The sequence below is a fragment of the Sciurus vulgaris genome, assembly GCF_902686455.1.
Source record: "Sciurus vulgaris genome assembly, chromosome: 8".
Lineage (NCBI taxonomy): Eukaryota > Metazoa > Chordata > Mammalia > Rodentia > Sciuridae > Sciurus > Sciurus vulgaris.
The window spans coordinates 67,907,924-67,932,049 of NC_136468.1; the positions used below are offsets into that span (position 1 = coordinate 67,907,924).

General features: G+C 44.1%; 1 protein-coding gene across 12 annotated transcripts in view; it reads right to left on the minus strand.

Moving 5' to 3' along the window:
• ATXN7L1 (ataxin 7 like 1) overlaps positions 1–24,126 on the minus strand; it is a 235,901-nt gene that overhangs the window by 126,143 nt on the left and 85,632 nt on the right. Inside the window, exons 4-5 of one of the 12 annotated variants that reach the window (XR_013765535.1) lie at positions 4,391–5,631; positions 29–4,359 (exon numbers count right to left, since the gene is read on the minus strand). The exons of the other annotated variants lie outside the window; for them this stretch is intronic. The gene's annotated coding sequence lies outside the window, so the exon portion shown is untranslated. The remainder of the gene's footprint in view (positions 1–28; positions 4,360–4,390; positions 5,632–24,126) is intronic. 12 annotated transcript variants of the gene reach the window in all.

Sequence of the window (24,126 nt, forward strand, 5' to 3'; positions counted from 1 at the left end):
TCCCTCCCTCCCTCCCTCCGTGGGGAACTGAACCCAGGCCCTCACATATGCTGGGGCAAGCACTCTACCACTGTGCTAAATTGCATAGGCTGGTCTTGAACTTGAGATCCTTCCATCTCAGCTTCCTGAGTAGCTGCCATTACAGGTGTGGGCCTGTAGTCTTCCCGTTTTCATTCATCTTTTAAGCTTCTTTTAAGCAACCAGTTCCCCCTCCATCTAGTTCTTTTCCTTACAAGTTATCTGTTGAAGGCTGAGGCTGTCTACCCTGCAGGTTCCCACAGTCTGGATTTTGCTCTTGGTGCATGCCAATATATCCTTAAGCACTCATTTTCAATGTAAATAATCGCTCATTTAAAATCACCGTTTGCCAGCCATGCTCTTAAGGAGGGTACAACCTACCACCATCATTTTCTCATGAGTGTGTGGGCGAAGGGAGCCCTCACAACAGAGATAACGAGACAGCAAGGAAGGAGTGATCAGGGGATTCTCTGTGGAACTAGTGATTTGTGGTCATATATATATATATATCCATCCATTTGGAAGTGACCAGGGAATGCTTCTCCTTAATGTCTTTCAATATGGTTTGCTTTAGTAGGAAACACATTTGGGATGAGATTTGGCATCATGTTATGCTCCAGGGTCCAGGGTTGTATATAATAGGTTTTTATCAAAGATGATTACATAATAGGAGGCTGGATGTAGTGAAAACCTAAGGAATCTAAACCACTAACCAGACTCACCAAATGTAATAAATATAAATTATAGACAAAGGAAGATTAAATCTGGCCATTTACTTATGGTTTGGAGCAAGAAAAGTAAGCTTTAACATTTTTTCTTTCTCCAGTCTTGGCAGACTGTCTCAGGAACACAATTATTAGCATGTTCAAAAAACCTTATCAAATATTGACTTAATAAAGAGCCAATCCACTTAACAGTAACCTCCAGACACCCCCCAATAAGTCCAGGGACCTAAATTATATGCTCCAGAGCTGTCATAGCCACACAATGGACAAAAGAAATGACTGGTGTCATGTTAGGAGATGGGAACTTTTAAGTACTTTAAATATGTGTGGTGTCTATTTTAATTTTCAGAGGGCAGAAAAAAGCTCCAAAACAGGGGAATATGATTAAAAGAAAAAAACAGACTCGAAATACAAGGTAATTTTTATATCCAATAGGCTACTGACATCTTCAAAATCTTACTTCTTCGGCATTAGCAGTACAGCCATGGAAAGGGCCTGAAAACATCAGGGGGGAATAAAAGAAATTAGGCAGAGAGCATAAGTGATCATCCATTGTTCTCTGTTCTTATTTCTTTCTTCGGTTCTCCTAAGGACTGTATTCGTGAGAGGAAATCAGATTTGTGAGGCTATTTCTTGTTCATATTGAAGAAAAGGTGAGGGCAGGAAGAGGTTGGGAGGATTTAATGCAAATTCGACAGGCAGATTCTTTCTCTCCTGGGCTGCAGAGTTTTAAAAATTTGCTTGCGAGATTGGGTTCCTGCTCTTACAACATTGATGGTAAGAGATTTCCAACCCTGAATTTTACAACGCTCTAGGGTATATCCGATTACTACAATGTGTGCCTTTAAAATTCTCAAAGTCAAATTAATTTAAATTTCTTTTCAATTAAAAAAAACACAAATATAATTCAAAAGTCTTTTTTTTTTTTTTCTTTTTCTTCTTCACTTATCATCCTAGTCCACCTTTCTGAAAGATTTGATAACGCTTCTTGGAATTCCCCCTGCTGGGGCTCCCGGAGACTCTGTCATTCTGCTGTCTGATCTCTGAGTGTGTGTGGGGGCCTCCTCCAGTCCCCACCTCTGGATCACAGGGATTCTGCAGTTCTTCCCAGAGTCTTTCCTCCTCCCTCACCCCCATCCCAGCCCCAGCTCCAAACCCCTCATAGGCTTCTCTCCTCAGGAGATTTCTGATCCCTGCCTCTAAGCTTTTGGAGGAATGAAGTTTCTGGAAGGCAGGCTGGGCTGGGTCCCAGCAGTGCTGCTTTGAGGGAAACCAGAATGAAGACAGCAGGGTGAACCTGCTACGGCTCCCGAGCTTCTCTCAGCTCACGTCCCAGGCTGGGCCGGGCTGGGTCTAAGCATGTCCCATGCATTATGCTGTTGAATCCTTATACCACTTCTGAAAAAAGCCTGCTCATACTCATTTTCCACACATGAGAAGATTTAAGCTCAGACAGGGAGGGAGCTAGCCAAAGTGGCTGAGCTGGGAAGCAGCTCCAAGCCTGGTTCTGAATGATCACGCTCTTCCCACTGAAGCAGATTTTGTTCTTGTGTTTCTGGACCACAGAAGGACTCCGGAGCTCTGTGGCTGGCTCCTGTGGTGGACCAGTGGGAGGACAGATCAGCGGTCACATTTCCAGCTCTGCTGCCCCCAGCCATATCACCCTGAGGGAGGAACTGCCCTGCCTGGGCCCTGCTACTGACCACTCAGCTTCCTCTGAGGGTCTCATTCCTGTGAGGGACATGTGGCTCTTTATTTTGTACATCCCTACACTTCCCAGCCTGGAAGGTTCTGGTTCTTCCTGGGGTTGTGCCGCTTGTAAATGGACCAGGGCCTCAAGATTCTTTCTCAGCAAACTGTGTGCATCACTTCAGAGGAAACCACTCTACTGATGGGACTACACACTTGAACCCAGCACTGTCAAAGACAGTCCTTGATCTGCAAGATGTGGGGAAGAGGGCGGAGACATATATGATTCTGTCTTTGCATCAGCAACATCTTCTTGAGCCATGCTTGAAGGGGGGCCACGGGGTGACAGGCTTCAAGCCCTCTCTTCAACCCATCTGAAAGTTCTCTTGAACACTGTCCTCTTTCCCCCTTGCCATGGCTTGGAGACAGTTTGGGTGTGTCCCCCAAAGATTCATGTGCTGCAAGCTTGGCCCCCAGGGTGCAAGGAGGAGCCTGGTGCAAGGTTATTAGGTCATGAGGTCACTTCTCTCAGGAGAGATTAATGCTGGTCTCGCGGAGGGAGTTAGTTCTTGTGAGAGCGGGCTGTTATACAGTAAGGCCAGCCCCATGCTTGGCCTCTTCTGCACATGGCTGTTTTTCTTTCTGCTCCTCCACTAAGTTGTGATACACTTTGGAAACCCTAATCAGATGGGGCTATGTGACCTTGGGCTTTCAGCAGCCTCTAAAACTAAGAGCTAAATGAATCTCTTTTCTTTATAAGGTACACAGCCTCAGGTATTTTGTTACAGCAACAGAAAAAGAACTAAGATACCCATAAATCCATATTCCACACCATCTACTACTATGTGGAAATAAAATATTTGGTGGCCTTTTCCCCCCTAGCCTGTTCTTACGTTTTATCCAACTGAATATTTAATTATATTAGCTACATTTGGAGTAGAGGGGTGAAGATGAGTATTCAAATAGCCAAGAGGTTTTATTTTTCATTGTGTCTTTCTTGCTCAAAGAGAGTCAGCCAGGAGACAGTAAGTGTGGGGCTTATGTCCAGTTACTCAATTCCTAGGCCCATATAAAATCTGACTATCTAGATCAGATCTCAGAAGGGAGATGAGGCCTGAGTTCCCACAATGGAGAAGTGACTGATCAAAGGGACTAGACGCTCAGCGTATGTGTGTGTGCATGTGTGTGACTTACCCCAGGTGTATGTAGATGGTGGTAGGAAGTGGGGTGTGATCAGAGAGACAGAACAATGCTCATAGAAACGTGAAAGCTCTCAGAAGGGTCTTACACAGGTCCCTGTGCACACTCAGCCCTGCTGCTGCCGGAACACAGGGAGTTAAAGATGAAACCACCCTCGAAACTGAAACCAATTATCCATGGCAATTTATTAAATAACGAAGGTTTCTGGGCCTTATTAAAATAAATGTTCAGTGTGTTTTCTATGCTCAGAGGTTCTCTTCTTCACTTGTCAGCACCTGCTGGTAGCAGCTGGAGTCATCTCACCAATTTTGCCGTATGTGCAAATCAATTTGATTTCCCCCCAAAAGATAAAAATCAGTAAAGTGATTAAGTTACAGTTAAGGCATGTCATTGAAAGCACAGACAACATGAAAAGGCTGAGAAGGAATTGCCCTGAGGTCACCAGTGACTTCCTTCTGGCCCTGATAATTGAGTTCCCCCTCCTCCCTGCCTGCTGTATGGATGTGTTGCTGTGGGCGGAACAACAAGCCTCCTCCTTCCTGAAATTCTCTCCTCTGTTGGCTTCCATCATGCTACCCCCAGGCCCAGGACTCCTCTCACTGTTCTGGCTCTCTAACTGTTAGGCTGTTGGTCTGTCCATCCATCCATCCATCCATCCATCCATCCATCCATCCATTCATCCACCCATCCATCCATCTACCCTCCATCCATCCATCCATCCATCCATCTACCCTCCATCTATCCATCCATCCATCCACACATGTTCAATAACTCAATGTACTAGGTACAGGGAAAAACAATAAGGTATATTTATGCTTGGTTTTACAGTTTAAGAAATACTTTTATATATACTATTTCATTAAATTCTTGTTATAACCAAAAAAAATGGCTGTTAGTATCCCCATTTTATAGATGAGGAAACAGACTCTAAGAGGATCTGTGATTTATTCAAATAGCACAGAAAGTAGGTGGCAGGGTCTGGACATGAACTCAGGTTTTCATTCCCATAACAATTCATAATGGTACCTTCCTACATACTGGTCAAGTAGACTCTTTCTACTAGTGTCTATGTTCCCAATTGCCATGATTCAATCAACACATATTAATTGAGACTGTGCTATGCTCTGAGAGATGCTCTGAATCTTTACCCTCACAGAGCTTGTGACACAGTTGGGGAGACAGACATTAAACACATAATCATACAATCAATATTTGTTTTCAACACATGAGGGAGAGTTAATCTAGTTATGAAAATTAGGAAGTTTTCCAGGAGGAAGTATTCATTAAGATGCATTCTGAAGGATGAATCAGAGATAGCTTTGGGAAGAGAGGATGAAAGAAAATCACATATAGAGAGGGCAAAGCATGTGCAAAGGCCCTGTGACAAGAAGACCCAATGTGCTGAAAATTTGAAGGCCAGCTTAACTGGCATATAGAGAGTGAAAGGGAGCCTGGCACAGGATGTGGTCCAGACCACACATGACTTTGAAGCCATGATAATGATTTTTACTTTTAGCTTAAGAGCAATGGGAAGCCACAAGTCAAGAGAATGACATGATTAATTTTGATTCTGATTCTGACTTTGGTGTGCAGAATGGATTGTAGAGGAGCAAGAGTGGAAGCAGGGAAAACAGCTGGAAGGCTTTTGCAGTTGTCCAGGTGAGAAGTGATGGCAGCTTGGACCAGGTGGTGGTGGTGGAAATGGAGAGAAGAACCCCACAGATGCCCCCTGCTCTGCAAGCCCACTTCCTCACTAGACCCTGTCACCAGAGTGTGCTCACGAATTTGCAGTACATGGAAGCTTGTCCACACTTCAGGCTCTGCTGGAGTCTCCTCTTCCAGGAAGCCTTCTCCAGGCAAGGCCAGTCTCCGTGGTCTTTCAGAGGTTGTGCATAGCTTCTTCATTGCCCATTCTCACACCTCATGCTTCTCTAGGGCTTGGCTGCTCTGCGTCCACTCCGGGAGATGCTTGCATTTCTCTTGTTGTCTTGCTTTCTCCCTTTGGAAAGTAAATGCTTTGTTGGCATTTGCTGAATGGTATCAACAGGGCTCCTTTGGAAATTACATTTGTAAATGATTACTCATGCCAATTGCCTTTCCCCCCTTAAATTAAACACTGCTTGCTAAAATCTGTCTTCACGATCTTGTTCTATCAAAAACGTATGTCCCAGTTTTTTCCATTATTTCCTCTACACTCTTCCATATTTCTCTTAGCAGGAAGCAGTTCCAGGGGGGAACGGAGTGGAGTGGGGGTGGGGTGGGGGGCAGAAGTGTAATTAAATAGGGGCTGTCTGACCAGAATTCCTACACCTTTTAATGGGGCATTTGATTAATCCTTTCCACAGGCACCATTATTCATGCCTTGATGGAATCTCATTTTATAGCTCTTAATACTTGGACCCAATTTATCCACATCACATTGTATTCTAATACTTGTCATCCAAGTTATTAGCTATCTCCTTCTCGGTGTGAAATCATCAGCAAGTTTGATTAGCTTATTCCCTGGGGATGATAGGGGAGATAACAGCAGAGTTCTCCAAAGAAGACTAACAGCGTGGAAGCCATCGACAGGGGCCACAGCGAACGCCTGCTCTCTCTGTGGGACCTTGGAGCCTCCGCTACACAGGGCCAACTGCTGTTCCTAGTGGGGCTGAGGCATTCTCCCAAGTGGGATGATTTAATACAACAGGGTGGGTCCCACCCTCCCACTTTCCCACAGGCCTCCTCCCCACCCACGTCCTAAGGGCATAGCCCAGAAGCTCCCCTCATTCCAGGACATTACTTCTGTCTTCAGTCCCTTTTCTTGCCCGACTGGGGAGCTGGCCGGCAAGATTATGGAGGAGGAGGTGCGCAGTGCTGGTTACTGCACGCTCTCTGGCTCAACGCTGGCTCCCAGCAGCTGGCCCCATTGTCCACTGTTCTGGAGCCAGGTCTGTGCCTCAGTCTCATCTAAGCAAGGTTACCCCAGACTGAAGGAGGGGAGAGGCCTCAAGTCTCTCACAGGACAGAGGACTCAAAGTCCACCACATTGAGTTTCGGGTGCCCCTTCCTCTACCCAACCACGCCTCCTTGGCCCAAGCAGGCCAAAGCCCTGTGTGTCCCAAGAACCTCAGCCCCCTTCATCTTTAAAAAATTTTTTTTTTAGTTGTCAATGGACATTTATTTAATTTATTTATTTATATGTGGTGCTGAGGCTCAAACCCAGTGCCTCACACGTGCCAGGTGCCAGGCAAGCACTCTACCACTGAGCCTTGACCTCAGCCCAGCCCCTTCATCTTGACACCAGAGGCTCTGTCAGTTAATCTCGTGATTTTGGGGGTTTGGCAAGATGGGGAAGAAAAGGCTCACTCTTTGTGTTGACACCCTTTCTTATATGAGGTGGAGCCTAAGAGACTTAGAGATTCATTCCTAATGAACAGAATAAAGCAGAAATGACAGTATGACATTCCTGAGACCAGGTCAAAAAGGGCAATTTGACTTCTTTCCCTATTCCCTCCGGTTGCTGGAGGAGGGAAGCTAACCATGGTGTAACCACGGTGCTATGAGCAGCCCTGTGGAGAGGCCTGAGGCCCTGAGAGCGAGGAACCAAGGCCTCCCATTCCAGCCCAGGAGTGAGTCATCTTGGAAGCAGGTCCTCCAACTATGCTCAGGTGACAGTGTGGCTGCGACCTCAGGAGACTCAGAGCTCGAGACTAAGCCACTCACAGACCCTTGACCCTCAGAAACTGTGCAAGGCAGTATATATTTGTCATTTTAAGCTGCCAAATGTTGGCGTCATGTGTTACATAGCAACAGGTCACTAATACACTCTTCTATCTCAGGAGAGGGTCCCCTTCTCCCCTTTAAGTTCCTTCTTAGGTTCCATTTCATCTCTTTTCAGGGAGTTCCTCCACTGACTGTCCCTGGCTTCTACTGTGTGTCCTTTTGTCCTCAAGGTCTCAAGGACTCCCTGCAGAAGGGGGAAGGGGAGGAGCTCTCTGAGGCGTGGGTTTGGAATTGCAGCTCCTGGTCTGCCGTCCAGAGTGACAGCTGGCATCAGGAGAAAAGACTCTTGCAGAGGGCGGCCTTCCCGGGCCATGAAGCTCCTCTTGTTTCTGAATCCTGGGGCCTAATGACATCGTCAGGCCCACAGCCAGATGAAAGGACTTTGCAAACATGTTCCCTTTTGTCATACAGGCTCATCTCCTATGCCCTTTTTGCTCATCTGCAGTTTCTGAAAAAGGTCATGTCTTGTTTCAACGTCGCAGTTAAGTGCATCTGACACTAGGCAGGGGTTCCAGAATCGGCTGGGAATGCAACTGGGCTTCAGTGTTGCACAACCCAGCGCTCCACTCCACCCACAGCCAGGTCCTGCCCGAGCGGTCTCCATCACGAGGGAGGTGGCGATTGATCCTCACGTCTCTCAGAATCATTAAAAAAAAAAAGCAGATCGATTTCCCATTTGGTTAAACCCTAGTAAGTTTTACAAAACACTTTAATTCTATGGGGCGAAGTCAAACAGTCAGAGATATCAATCTCTGGAACGACTTGGAAAAGGTCAAACGGCAGTGGTTCTTCCAGCACAGTCCCAGGTCAGCAGTGTTGGCACCCCTTGGGGGCTTGCTAGACGTGTGTGTACTTGGGCTCCAGCCCAGCCTTAGGGAATCGGAAACTCAGGGTGCACCCCTCGCCCCCATCTGTGCTTTAACCACCCTCCGGGGGATTCTGATACATGGTTGCAGGTTGAGTAGCACTGACTTCAAGGATCAAAAGTCTAAATTATTCACTCACTGGCTCATTCATTCATAAGACACTGATTGAGTGCCTACTATTTGCCAGACACTGAGCTCTGAGGCAATGATAAGAGATGCCTTCCCTGAGGGGTCACTCTCTTCCCTTCCCCTGCTTTATGAAAAAGCTTGACAAGACCGCAGAAATCCGAGGATGAAAATGCAAGCAGCCGGAATCGATTATACTTTGCATGTAACTCTTTTTCAATGGATAGGAGAGGCACCAAAACTATTCCCCAAACCCCTCTAAAGTCAGTAAATAGGCGGGTTTAATTTACCATGTACAACTAGTTCAGGCTTTTAAGTTAAAAAACAAAACAAATAAAAGCCCCTAAGCAAATCAACAAAAGTATGTGATTCCACCATGAATGAAATGCAAGGTCACTTCAAAGATTCACTTAGGAATGTGTCTGTCTTTTAATAAACTACCTGTTCTGTTGTCTCCTCACCTTGCAGGAAGTAGGAGACTCTTCTTTTTCTCTAAGTCTAAACAAGTCTAGAGGTATGGCGTGCTTCCTAAGGTTGAGATTTGGGATGGCTCTGGGCTCATTCACTCTCTCCACCCTTCCCTGATTCTACGAAGTGAATGTAGAAAATACAGTCTGTCTATGAAGAACAGAGGCTGGAAGACCTAGCTCTTAACCCCAGTAAATTATACTTCTGTCCTGTTCTCTCAGCTCCATTTGATCCTTCAACTGCTCACCCAAACTACTGATTAATTGGGAAAACATTAAAGGAAACACTACCCTCCTCTAAAAGGTTTCTAGTATGTCAACTTTGGCTAATTCTTCATTTGGGGGATCTATTTCTCAATTTCAAAGTTCATGCTAGTTTTCTTCTTCAATCCCAAAGATAATGAAGAGCTGGCTATAGATGTCCTATGGTCACTGGCTTTAGTGTCCTGTGTAAAAATCTAGCCCATGCTCAATGGATCCTGCTATGAGAAGATACTATACATTTTCTCCTTTCTCAGGGTGGCTTAGTGCTGCTTAATGACTTACTACAATACTATCAGGGAAGCCAATTTACCTGTGGTTAGGATGAACTTGAGTTGATCCAGCTAAGTCTATGCCCTTGTGGCTGTGGATGCCCAGTTATCCAGCAGCTGTGGGGGTGAAGGATGTTGCCACAAAAATAATCAAAGATGTGTGGCTGGATCAGCAACATGCTCAGCTCCTTGCCCTGGATAGCTGAGCTCATCCAACACACATTCAGAGGAGAGTCATGGTCTCATGTGTTTTGGTAACTATATCAGGAAGCCTTCTTTACTTCCTTGGGAATGACCTCGTGCTTTTACTTAGATGTAGCCATTATTTCCAAAGTTCATGTGGACTGCGTAGAAAGCCTTGTGGGTGTTTCTCAAGCCACACGCAGAGCTTGTAACTCGAGGGGAACGGAAACGCATCTGCCTTTTCCATTGACTTTCTGTAATCAAGTCTTTTTAGAACAAAAAGTCCAACCCCTCGCTATTTTTAATTCAGGGATGCTTGTTGGCTTTTGCTGAGACATTGATTTGATTAGTAGCATTCTGTGGAAACTACAGACATGAGATGTTGAGCTCACAAATGTATGATTCATTTCAGGATTCTGAAATGAGAAACCTACCTATCAGTGGCACACGGGAGGCTGGGAGATTCTAAGAAAGCATTTCCTGCATACAAATGGGACAAGTGATGAAAAAATTTGCTTATGGTTACATTTCTGAAGCCAGGGACCACCCCACTGTGCTCTCCACCCCAGAGAAGTGACGGCTCTATGGGAAACCGCTGGGATTAGACAATCCTGCATTTGGACACCCATATGCCGCCTCATTTATCTACCTGTGACAGGGACAGTGTTGGAAGAGAATCAAAAGGTGACAAATTGCTTCTGGTTCTAAAGGAGCTGCTCAGGCTGGGTGCATGCCCAGGGGAACCAGGTTTTGTGCCAGGAACCATTGCTTCCTTCCGTTCTAAGGCCACACTTTGACGAACACTGACCAGCAGATGACTGTTGTCTCCTTTCACCAGGGGACTGCAAGACACTTGCTCTGAAAGGCTGAAATGCAGTCTTTGTGATGATGACATGTGCCGCAGAGGACAGACCTGCCCGCACGCTGCAGTGAGGACGGATGGCAGGCATGAACAAGAGTTCCAGATGACAGAGATTTTCTCCCCTTTGGTGGAAGCAGACAGATAACAGGGAGTGATTCTGCAGGATTCCAGAATAGACAGAGGTACAGAATCATTGACTCTGGGAAAATCTGACTCCTGTGAGACAAGCAGACACATATGTCTAGGACGCTGATCCCTGGAATCTGCTTTCAGGGACACAGATCCCCTCACCCCCGAGCTTTGGTAGGAAGGAGGCACATGGGGAGTTTCTATATGGCCCACCTTAACAAAACAGGCCTGCACACCTCCTCTGTTTACCAGCTGGGGGTCAGCTGAGGCTGCTTATCATTCTGGCTATGGCCCTTGCTCCTTTTTTCCAATGGATGCTTCATCTCTGGGAATAACCAAGTAATTCATGCTCAACCTCCTCAGTCCTCTGGAGATGAGCTTTCCTCAGTCAATCCAGTCTGATTCTATTCTGCCTTGTGCTGGAATCTACAAGGCACATGTGTCTCACTGTGCTGGTCTTGGACACCAGAGCTCTTCCAGGTGCTGTGGTCCCATTGACTTATTCTATTCTTGTGACAACCTCTACCAGACAGGTATTATTATTATTATTATTATTATTATTATTATTATCTCTATTTATAGGTGAGGAAACTGAGGCACAAAGGAATGAAGGGCTGGTTGAAGGTCACATAGGGAGTGTCAGAGTCAAAGTCAAGGCCAGGCAGCATGGCTCCAGGGTTGGGCTCTTTCCTAACTCACAAACACAAGGACCTTTCAAACACAGCAGCCAAAGCCCATGTGGGCACTGGCTCACTGGGGGTCTTCCTCTTCCTCTGGTGCAACCCTCTGGAATCCAGTGGGTGCCTGGGGCTGGGTACAGAGGCTGCAGCGTGAAAAGATGGACACTCATCTCCAATCTCCCAATTTGCTCCTAAATTCAAGCCAAATGGCCAAATGTTCTCTGTGTTTGTTTGTGTTGAACATTCCACTGTGTTGCCCAAGACAGCCTCATAGATGGTGTCTGTTCTTCCCCAGCAGAGCACCTGGCCCTCCCTTCACACCTCCAGTCTCTGGCAATGTTCCTGCTGCCAGTGACTGATGTTCCCTGCCTAACCTCATTATAAATTTCAGCTTAAAAACGCCTATTTTTCACATGGCAGCAAGGCACATTTACAGGCATGAGCTACCCGCCAAGGCATTTTCAAATTCACCGTTTCCAATAATACCCTTGGAGAATAATCACCATACCTATTCCACAAGTGGGCAAACAGAGGCGGGAGGTCACGGCAGGGTTACAGAGGAGTCCCAAGGTGCCAGGTCTCTTGAGTCACTTATATACCATTCTCTCCCCAAATTGCTTCCACTCAACTTCCTCTTTAACAAACTTATCTGGGGCCTGGGAATGAGAGATGTTATCAAGATCAAGTTGCATCTGTCTGTGTTCCGCCTCTCAGAATACTAACGAGCAACTCCAAGCTCTGGTGGCAGGGACGTTAATGCTTAGCTTTCTGCCAAACCCTATTCTCATCAGCAGGTTTGGATGCACGAAGCACATACTTGGAGGTTTTGGTCTACATCATTCTCTCAACACCCGTTGTAACTAATCAGCATGCTCATGCAGACCGCAACCAACTGCCTTCAGTGCCGGCCGGAGTGACTGTAACTTTTGTTCTGATGGAGTCTTTTGGCCAGGAAATGAAAGGGTGGATCAAAACCCATAAGCAGATTGAATAATCTTCCTTTTGACCTAAAATTGTAAGAGTGTTTTTCCAACAGAAAGCTCAGATTCTCTGGGAAGGAGACAGCAGAAAGCTAGAGAATGTGGTTGCTGCACCTAAGTTTGGAATTAGAAACCGCATATGTGAAAACTTTCTTGAAGGTACATTTGTCTTCTGTAGTGGGCGGCTTCTTGCTGATGCTGTGCATTTTCCCCCCTGGGGTCTCTGTTCATTGGAAAAAGGGCTGCAGGGAGAGTGAGGAGTCTTGAATTCTTGTCCCAGCTCTGCCTTTATCAGTCAGTGGTGTGACCTTAGTCACTGAATTTGAGTTTTCTAATTAGTGAAGCTACCCATGTACCTCACTGAAGCTAGCGCTCGCCAGGCCCCTCAGTGAAGCCAGCACTCACTGGGCACCTCACTGAGTTCTTCTGCGAGTCTGAATGAGCGAGCGCACTTTGAGAGCGCAGCATAAACCGCAAGACGTTGCTCAAGTACGTGGCAATTCTGCAGGTAGATGATCGACATCAACAGGCAGCAGTGAGAACAGAAACCTTTCAACACTTTTCAAAGGGAACATTTCCCAGAGAGACACTGCTGAGAAGTGACGCTGGGGACTGCGGCCAGGGAAGAGAGCACCCTTGTTCGCAGGTCACCACCTCTACTCATGTTTGTCCTGGAGTCCTGGTCCTGCCACCTAAAGGGATGCCTGGCACATCTCGGGTCCTCATAAATGTGAGGCAAGTCAAAGATGCCAACCTAAGGATCTTAGCCCCTCTGGCACAGAAAGCTCTTTGGTGGGGGCTGAGGGAGGGGATTTCTGGAAGCCTGAGTGTAGGATGACCAGCTGACTCAGATATAAGGGACCTGGACAAGATGGGCACTCTACCTGAAAGTCCTGTCTCAGTATCCATTTTTCTTTCTCCCGGTAGACAGAGAATAAATATCTGAGCTAAGTCTGGTGGAAGGCATGTGTGTCTGAGTTCCTTCCAAGTGGATCCCTAGAGCTTTAGAGCCTGGGCTAGCCTGCCTTTCTCTCTCTCTCTCTCACACTTCCCCTTCTTACCCCTTTATGCCCCCATTCGATTCCATTTCCCTTGATGACATCATTCACTATCAGGAATCCAACAGAATCACACCTCTTCTATTTTCCCTGCATCAGATTATCGCCTCTCAGATATTTCCCTGGTCCCTGCTGGTGGCTCCCTGCCACCAGCTAAATCTTCTCCCTAACAGCTTGTGGCACTGGGTATAAAACTGTAGTCTTTAGCAGGACTTGCACTTGGAGTTGTCATAAGCGCTTTGTGCAGAAGTCACCAGAAACGCACATGCACTGAAGCACTGCGGTCTGGATCAAGCTCTGACTGGTGCACGTGGCAGGGGAATGACAGTTGGGCTAGGGAGATGTGATCTGTGGGGGATTTCCCCTTTAAAAACGTACAGCAAAAGCCTGCCTGAGCCAATTCAATATTCATAAATGGAAAGCAGAGATGGCGTTTCTGTTCCGCCAAGAGCAATAGCTATTTATCACGGCAAATGACTGAAATAGTTGTACGTACAATGCTTTACTTGGTGCTGTAAATTACGGTATATAGAAGATTAAACTTAAGCCTAATGCTACCCTTGAGCTTCAACAGCTGAGTCCTATAAATGGATACCCGTTAAGAGGAGAGAATCTTTTCCTGGTTACTATTTAAAAGTGTATCGCTATTAAAAGCTTGCTTTAAACATAAATTACCAGGAAGCCTGCCCCAGCCTTGGGCTGGCTCTTCCACAGGGCGCTGAATTACATGAGGCACATCAGAACGACACAGTGACAGGCCTGAGATTTGAACTTAGGAGGGAAATTGGAATGGAGGCAGAGGGCCTTCACAGAGCACTGAATGAGCACTCACTTTCAGACAGGCCGAGTGGGGCTACAGAGAGACTGCGAGGACTCTGCCAGGCCTCAAGGAGAACTTCAGAAACAAGATAATCTTGAACCCCAAACCACTGCAGAGAGAAAGTTTCTTCTGGTATCTGCTGTCTTGGAAAGTATCAAGGAGCCCCCATCAAGAGCTGAACCCCTAGTTTCTCTACCTAATTGTATTCTCCAAGTGCTTGCTCCTCTAAGTGAGTTCTCTGGACTCAAAGCAGCAGTATCCCCAAAGGGAGGTGTTAGAAATACAGACCCGTGAATCTGTGTCTCCTTTCCAACCAGATTCCCAGGGGCTCTGCCTGCACATTCAGGTTTGACAATCAAAGATAGGTAAGCAAGCATTAGTAGGGAGGATTCCACCCCAGGTCCCCACTGTAATTCATGACAAGTGACAAATCTGATTTGTGAAAACAGGCCCTAATGGTGGACCACAGGATTCTGAGTTCTCTTTTGTCCAAACCTACTTCAGAACACTTTAAAAGGAATTGAAAGATAGATTTTTATGAGCTGGGAATGGAACTGTAGCTCTGAACTTGAGAGATTTCCCAAAGCACTTCAGGGTGTTATTAAACAGTGAACTAGAAAAAGTTCATGTTCTTTAAACTAACCACTGTGAGTCAGTAGGTTGAGAATGCTTGGCCAGTGTGTTCTGGACCATGACTTCAATTCTTGTAATTACCAGTTGATTTCAAGTAGGTGAAATATGCAAAGGTCTTTGGGTTATTTGAGAAGACAGAGATCGTAGATAACTTAAGTCTTTATTAGAAAATGAATTATAGTTCAGTATTCATGATAAAAATGTAATGGCAATTACTAAATAGATATAATTTTAGAAGTAAAATCTACTGTGGTCAAGTGAGCAAAAGGAAAAACAGGGAAAGGGTAAGGATAGTTTCACTAATCTAATGGAGGCAGGAGAAAGAACAAAGATGAAAAGACAAAGCAAGGCAAATAGAAATGTAAATTAAAAGAAAGTAAGTCCATGTACATCAGGTAATCACAATAAATATAAATGGATAAAACTCACCTATTAAAAGACACTATCAGATTGGACTTTTAAAAAAGCCAGATATATACTGCTTACAAGAGAGACACCTAAAACGAAAGGACACAGAAAAGTTGAAAATAAAAGACTGGAAAAGAAATATGAGGCAAATACATACTGACCAAAAGAAAATTGAGTAGCAGTGTTAATCAGATAAAAATACGACCTGAGGCAAAGCACTGATAGGCATGAAAACACCACCTGTTAAACTTTTATGCGCTTGGTTGCAAAGTCCCAAAGATTGTAAAGCAAAGGCGTCAGAGTTACAGGAGAGACTAGCATCTCACAACCATCACGGGATATTTAAAACTCCCTGCTCAGAAAGAACAGAGCAAGCAGACAAAAATGACTAGAATATACAAGATTTGAACAAAATAATATATAGGGAAACCTGTCCCCCAAAAGAGATTATGTAAAATTTCCAATTGGGCAGGTGATATTTACAAAAACTATATGCTAACTAGTCATAAAGGAAGTATCTAAGTTATAAAATGGATAACACAGCTAACATTCTCTGACCACCACAAATTCAACTAGAAATAAAAAATAAGACAATAGTAAGTCCACCCTTTTACCACCCTCTATATTTGGAATCTAAAACCACATATCGAAATTTAAAAACACTTGGCAGACGTTGTGATTTTATTCCTTGTGGCCCAGTTGCTATGGAATCAGGTTAATTTACATGACATTTATCAGGAGTATAGCAAGATACAGGAAACTCTCAGAACATTATAGCTTCATTATTTTGAAGGGACATGTATAGGTTAGTTACAACCTAGGCCTGTAGCACTAGAAGCTGCTGTTGGCATGTTCCCCAGCCCAAGCCCTGTTGTGCCACACTGTACCCATCTCTTCCCACTTGCCAAGCCTGGCTGGACTAATAGACTCTCCTTGAAGTGCTCCTGGCACCTGGGAAAAGGTGCTATTCAATTGATGTGACAATTAATGTCACATCAATTAATTAATGTGATGTTATTCAATTAATGGCATCCTGGAATTGAGAAAGTACTAGAGTTAATAGTGTGTATGGGACCTTCTGTTTGTTCTTCCACAGGGCCAAGGACTTCTGAAAAATGACTGGGAACAGTTGCATAGGGGATACATGGGAAAAATGGAGGTTCCCCTATACCTTGCAAGAAGAGAACACTTCCCCAAGAAATTCTCCCAAGCAAAACCAAAACCAGCTGGATGGGTCTTCCCTGGTCTGTGCTGCTAGCTCAATATAATTCCAGTGCTGGCTATATGAAAAATCAAATATTACAAAGAAAATCTTAGGCCTGGGGGTGTAGCTCAGTGGTAGAGTCCTTATCTAGCATGTATCACGAGGTCTGGGTTCAATCTTTAGCTAAACACACACACACACACACACACGCACCAAACAACCTAAAGAAGGATAGAACGCTGGATCATGTTAATATTGATTGAATTGCACTGATGACAGGTCTGCTAGTTCTCTGGAAAAGTAGGGCTGAGGGCAAAAGTGAAAAAGAGAAAAGACCGCAGCTCTTTAACTTGTGCACTGGGTACCACGGAGATCAAAACAGTCCAGTGGTTTCTTGGCTGTCACGAACATAACAAGCCAGGGAGTAGGGAGGCTTTCAGGGGCACCCCCTTCACCTCTAGGCCTTCCCACTGATCTCCCAGCCGGACTTTGCACTATCTTTGCCACTATTACCTCCTCCCCCTTGGACAGCAGCTGAGGCAAAGGGTGGTTGTAAAAGCTGGAGGTTCCTCATCATCAAACACCCTAGTGACCCAGAGGAAGCAAGGCTGGGAAAGTGGTAGGATTTTTATGGACAGTAAGTCCAGCCCCTGCCTCCCTAAATGCACAGGTAAACTACATGAACAGGTACTTGGAGACAGTTCCATCACCAGATGTCACTTCCGAACTGTCAGCCAAGCAGGTCACTGAGTTAGGGGTCCGTCAGGGTCAGTGTCAATGCAACCTTCATATTAATGGAAATGCTGTACTGCTCTTTGGTTAAGAAGGCTACCTTTTGTAAGAAGGTACTTGTTTAAGAAGGTTATGAATGTTACAGAGATGAGCAGAAAACCACGGGCAGGATGTAAACTAAGCCTTGCTTGTCTCAGAAATATTCGCCTCTGGAGAAGGCTCAGGAATTTGAAAAAATAATTCAGGTGGAGAAAAGCAAAGTATTTGCGATGCTAATAAATAAATCACAGGGTTAGTAACAACAACAACAACAAACAACAAAAAAACCCACATCTAACTTTAGAAATCTGGAATCCTAGTTTTGTAAAACAAAGACTATGGCTGCTTTCTCTGGAAAAGATTACGATTACGATTCATCAGTGAAATTGTTGACTTACTCTTTCATCATTTATTCCCAATTTACATTTCCCCCTGGACCCATGTGCTTCCAGCGTGTCTCCTATGTGGCATTCCCCAGTTTGCACTCATACTTCAGAAGTGCCTGACCTGGGAAAGAGCAGTGGAAAGGTCCCACACAACTATGAACACCAGTATTGTCCCGATTCCAGGATGCCATTCACTGTGGGATGCCACATCTACTTCACAGCTCCCTTTTCTAGGGGAAAAGCAAAGAAACCTGTCCTAGGAAGAGTACACATGATGGGAAGGAGCAATTGGGCTTTGGAAATAAGAGGACTCAGACGCTTCTTCAAAGACCTGTGCAACCCAGGGCAAGTCTGCATTGGGTCCCTAGCATGTAACTCTTTGTGACCTTCCCAAAGGAAAACTTTGACGGTGGAGTGTTGGAATATTGCAGCTTAGAAGAGTGAGGTTCCAGCATCAGGGTGTGAAGTAACAATTGTGTATAAACCACCCCTGAAAATCCATCTGATTATAAAGTACAGTGTACATGGCTTGGGGGATGGTGGACTCTTTGCACAGCCAGTTTCTACTCTCTCTTTTTTTTTTTTTTTTTGGTACTGGGTATTGAACTCAGGGGCACCTGACCACCAAGTCACATGCTCAGCCCTATTTTGTATTTTATTTAGAGATGGGGGTCTTACTGAGTTGCTTAGGACCTCACTTTTTCTGCTGAGGTTGGCTTTGAACTTGTAATCCTGTCTCAGCCTCCCGAGCCCCTGGGATATAGGCATGCACTATCGTGCCTGGCTTGAGCAGATCTTTATTTCTCTGCTCAAACACCAAATGAAGAAGTGGGCTTGTGTTTGGGGCCGCAGGACAAAGATGCATTATTATTATCATTACTGTTGCCAAGTGTATGTGGATGAATTCAGTTAAGAAAGACTGGACTCCAATGTGAAATAGATACATTTTGGTTTTGACTGTAAGACTTCTTGATGCATTAATAGCTGCTATGTGGCTCCAGGCAGGGGGTGTTGGCACCTTTTCCCAAGGATATGCACCTACCTAAACTCTTGTTGTCTGGGTACTGACTTGCTCTTCCAGAGAAGGAACACTTTGGGCAATGCTGTTCTACTTGTTGCTGAGGATGGGGAGAATTCCAGAGTGACCTTTGAATCAGCACTGGCAACATTCTTTTCTTGGATTTAAATAAAGCAGTGACTGTTACCCTAGTTCTTTTCGGTTGATACAGCTCTGAGGAATGGAATGGAGCAGCCTGTGCAGCGAGGATAAGCCAGTGATGAGTCGGAAACTGGAGTCATGTTACAGCAAGAGCCCTCCAGAAATCAGCTGTGGCTGGATCAAAGCAGCATTCGCTGAGGAAGGGTGTTCACCCTGCCATCAGCCTTTCCAACTGCATCTGAACAGAGACGGTCATTCTCTTTCAAGTAGCCAGATCTTGCAAATGAAAGTACTCCCTTACATGTGGCTATTGGCTTATTCACAACTGGCAAGCTACTTTTTCCTTCCTTGCTGGTGGTTTCTTCTTTTCTGTTCTCCAAGATTCATTTTTCTAAAAAGTAAACTGAACGCCAATGTTTTAGATCCAGCATTCACGGCACTAAATTGGGGAATCTAATGGTGAGCATGACACAGATCCTGGTACCTTGAAACTCCTAGTCTGGTATGTGTGTGTGGGTAGGGGATGGATAAGTAAGTATTTGCACTGGCCATCATATTTGCTAATATTGGTGAAGTAGAAAATGCCAAGGGCACTTGAATTGAGGATCAGAGGATCCTTCCTTCTGTCTGTCTGTCCTAAATACTGTGGGTGTCTATAGGAAGTCAGGAAATATGCTACATTGGTTGGACTCAGGGATGCACGAGGCGCAGTCCTAGTCCTCAGCAGCTCCCTGATAGAATAGGTAATTCCACTGAATAGTAATTGTCCTCCGACAGGATGCAAGGATGAAGCTATAAGATGCGGGATGGCACAATCTGGTTTGGTGGCAGCTGAGCTCAGCATAAACACAGATCAAATGCTCATGGTGCTGCCAACCTAAAAAGGTGACTACTGGTGGTATAAAAATGAAGTCACCTGCCCTTGGGGGGGAAAAAATCCCAAGACACAACTAAAATGGCTACTGTCAAAATCAGCAACCTTCAGGTGACCAATCTAGTGACACTTCCCCTGGCCCCCAACCTCTTGTACTAGACATGGTCTACAAAACACTTTCTTCTCAAGTTGAACGTCTTCATCCTGTGCTCCTTTTCTTGCCAAATTGCTGGCCATTTCCTCTCAACCTATCTCTAAATAAATGTTGACTCCTCCCTTATCCAACCCAACCCAACCCAACCTGTCAGAAAATTCCATCAGCTAAGTTTCTAAAATGGATCCCAAGTTCACCCTTTTCTGTCCACCTTCATGATATGCCATGATCTGTTATCACTAACCATGCATTAGCCTCTAAGAGGTTTCCCAGGCTGCATTGCAGTCAGAATGAACTTGGAAAAACATAAACCAGATTATGTCTCCCTTACTCAACACCTTCCAGGGTCTTCACTCACACTCAAAATAAAACCCCAACTCTAGACTCTGGCCTGCAAGACTCTGTACTTGTGGTCCTTGCTGAATGATCTGAAGCCCTCAAACATGCCTTGCTTGTTTTTGTTCTTGCTATGTTCTCTGCTGGACTAACCCTCTTGTACCAGCTCTTCATATGGTTTGACTGAGTATTTATGGTATTTAACATATCAGAATATCAACTTCAAGAAGGCAAGCCCCTTCTCTGTCTTGTTTACCATAGTATCTATAGCACTAGAAAAATGACTGGCATATAATAGGTGTTCAATATATCTTTTTCAAAACAAATGAATTAAAATCATAAGCCTCTGAAGAAGGAAATCCAAGAGAATCAGTCTTTAAGAAATAGACTTTGATGAGAAGAAGTAGAATTTAAAAAAATTAAAAATGAATTTAACATTACTAAAGTTATTAAGATCCTATTAATCTATCTCTAAATTTGAGCTGAGCCATTATATATGTGGTAAGTTTATCTACAACATTTCTACTCAACTCATAGAACTATGCAAAAAAGGGAATTTCGTTGTATGTCAAGGAAATTATCTGCCATAGTGGGTTTCATGAATCTACTTATTTGTTATAGATAAGCAAGAAACTGCAGACAGAATGGATGGGAGAACACATATGGTATCCATGTCACCTCTTACAAGTGTTCTTTATTTTTAACTCTCTAATATTTAGGTCTATGTCTTTTGTTGTGGTTAGGACTCAAAACATATTTGTGATTATCAATTTATTCCTCCTTTTATCAAAACTGTGGCCAAGTTCTTCATCCAGGGAAGTAATCAGATAAGATCAATGTCACAGATTAGGAGAGTGTGAAACAGAAACAAAGCACCTGCCATTTCTCCAGCATCCTTTGTAGGATGAAAATAACCTTCCTGCATCAAAGCTGTGGTATTGCAGGGAGGCTGAGATCCTGAGCATTCAACCAATACAGTGGTGAATGCACTCTGGGGTCTAGGTTGGAATCCTAGTTCTGCCATGTACCCTGATCTTGAATAAATTTCTTACATGCTCTAAGTCTCTCTTGTTTAGCTGTGAAATAAGGATTACACAATCATAGCACCTTAGGGCAATGACAGGTCTAGATACTGCATTAAAAGTTCCAGCATATAGTAAGTACTCAAGAACTACATTATCTTTATTTCTACTGTTTTTATCTTCTATAAGTGGAATTAAAAAAAAAAAAAAAAAAAAAAAAAGGCTTGGGACCAGGTCAAACTGCTATGTTTTGGGGCTAATATTAACTCTAATTTGAGTAGTAGCAAGTTCAAAATACAAAAATTTGAAGTGGAGAAAGTATTTGGGACTGAAAATTAGCTCAGTGATAGAGCAGTTGCCTACCAAGCATGAGGCTCTGGGTTAAATACCTAGCACAAAAAAAAAAAAAAAAAAAAAAAAAAAATTCCACATAGTCCTACTTAATTGTAGATTCTTTTAGTTGTAATGTTTGATTTAAGGTTTAATCAGTTATCACTTCTTTCCTTAGAAATCACCTTCGGCTCTATGATGGGGATTTCTTTAAGATGTATTGTATGATTGCACTTTATGAGGGACCATGGAAAGATGAAGGAAGAAGAAAACATGACTGTTTCTGGTCTTTAAGAGTCTCAAAAATATGTCAATACCAGGAGTTAATTCTGGATCTGTGATACATTGATCATATTAAAGTTTAAAAAATCCTAACAATATAGTTTGCACAGATTTGCGTGCCCTTGTGGTGGCTTATTAATTAATAATGCTGTCAGACATGATAAAGAATAGATTCAATAAGACCGTTTTCTTTTAGTGATTTTATACTTCTCTGGTGTCAAAAATTTAGTCTCCTAAAGACAACTGACAAGAGCGACAACAAAAACTTCATCTCAAAAAGCAAATCCAACTTAACTGACAAAGATCCCTAAGACCTGTGCTATGGCAGTCAACACCTTCAGAAAGGAGGTCCTGGCAGGCTAATTAGCTGGTGATGGGGCCCCTGATGCCCCAGGAAGCCCAGGGGCACTGACACTGACTGGGACTAACTTTCTCTAGGGCTCAGAAGCACAAATGTCTTGTCACTTTCTCAACCAGAGGTCACCTGGAAATAGAGAGAATAAAAAGAACAATAGCAGGAAGGCTTGGAATCTCATTAATTAGGCTCCCATGTGTAGCACTGCTGGGTGGGCGGCTGCCAGTACCCAGTCAGCATCGGCATCTGGATGCACACAGAAGGAGCAGGTGCCAGCCAGGATGTGCCATGCTGCACTCCAGGAGCAAGTCACCGTCACTCATTCATTCTGCTGCTCAGCCTCTCTGCTGTAGCTCACAGTTCATTAAATTCTACTGCATTACCATCAACATGCAAAACAGCTACTTGAAGGGCATTCAAAAATACAATCAGAAGAGGGAATGAAAAACCCTCTCGGGGAAAAATTGAATCCTCTCTTGTCTGTTGAAAGACTTGTTGGTTCCTTGGTTCTAAACCATTTTTTTTTTTAAAATAAATTTGCAGTGACATCCAAGGATTATCTCTGAGGGGTGGGGTGTGGGGCTGTGTGGTTCTCTGCTTAGAGAATGACTGCCACATGTGGTTGAAAAATTCTGTAGGCTCTGTATAATTTCTTTTGCCTTTTCTTTTCTCTCTCTCTCTCTATCTTTTCTTTTTTCTTTTCTTTTCTTTTTTTTTTTTTTTTTTTTTGTGTGGTGCTGGGGATTGAACCCAGGGCCTTATGCAGGTGAGGCAGCACTCTACCAACTGAGCTCTATCCCCAACCCTCTTTTCTCCATTTTAAAAAAAATTTACACTTCTGAATATGCCTGTGATGGGGAAATGATTCTGAGGACCTGCTCTGTGTTAGTTGAAATAGTCAACTTCCTCTACGTGGCTGTGATCCCATAGAAGTTACTTCTGGGCTTAGTGTACACATGCACACACACTTTTTTTTTCTTTGGGGAAAAAAAAAAAAAACTAAATACAGAAAAGCACAGAATATGATATGACAAATGGGGCACGTCATGTTTTGAGGTGGTTCTCAAATGAGGGTTCTTTTGTCTCCTAGAGGATATGAGTAATGTCTGAAGATGTTTTTGGTTGACCAGATTAGGGATGGAGTCTAGGGATTTGGTTCAGTGGTAGAGCCTAGCATGTGTGAAGATCCTCTGCACTAAAAATAAATAATAAATCTAAAAAAATAAATAAAGATTAGGGATAGGGCAATGACTGCTACTCATATCTGGGAGGCCATAGACAGGGAAGCTGCTTGACACTATGATAACATACAGGATGACCCCACAACAAAGCATCACACATTCCAAAACATCAATAGAGCCACTGTTAAGAATCCATGCTGAGCTGATACATTAGAAATTAAGGACAAAAAAATCATCTTCCTTTCACTTAGGAAAATCATACAATATCATAAATGCTTAACCTAATTCTAAAACTGTAACTGGAACTGATCTATTTACTTTTCATTCATTTACGTTTAGATATGAGGGGTCCCCCAAAAGCTCATGCGTGAGATAATGCAAGAAAATTTAGAGGTGAAATAATTGAGTTACGAGAGTCTTCACCTAATCCATGCATTCATTCCCTGATAGAGGTGAACCAAGTGGTAACTATAGGTAGGCAGGGTGTGGCTGGAGGGGGTGAACCATGGGCGGGCATGCCTTTGGTGTATATATTTTGTTCTTGGTGAGCAGAGCTCTCTGCTTCCTAGTGTGATGGTCCTGAGCTGCTTTCCTCCATCACATTCTTCCACTATGAAGTTCTGCTTTACCCAAACCCAGAGCAATGGAGCCTGTCTGTGGACTGAGACCTCTGGAACTGTAAACCCCCCAAGTAAACGTTTCCTCCCCTAAAACTGTTCTTGATGAGTCTTTGGTCACAGTGACAAAAAAGTTGACTAAAAACAAATTACAATATTCCAATTTGATTAAAAGAACACTATTACTAGCAGGAACGAAATATTGTTTTCCATCATGGGCACCTCACACCTCCTTGCCTTTGAACACACATGAAGAGGGTACCCCTCCCCAGTATTCCTTTTTGGGGAAAGGGCCATAGCACTCTGTCTAGGC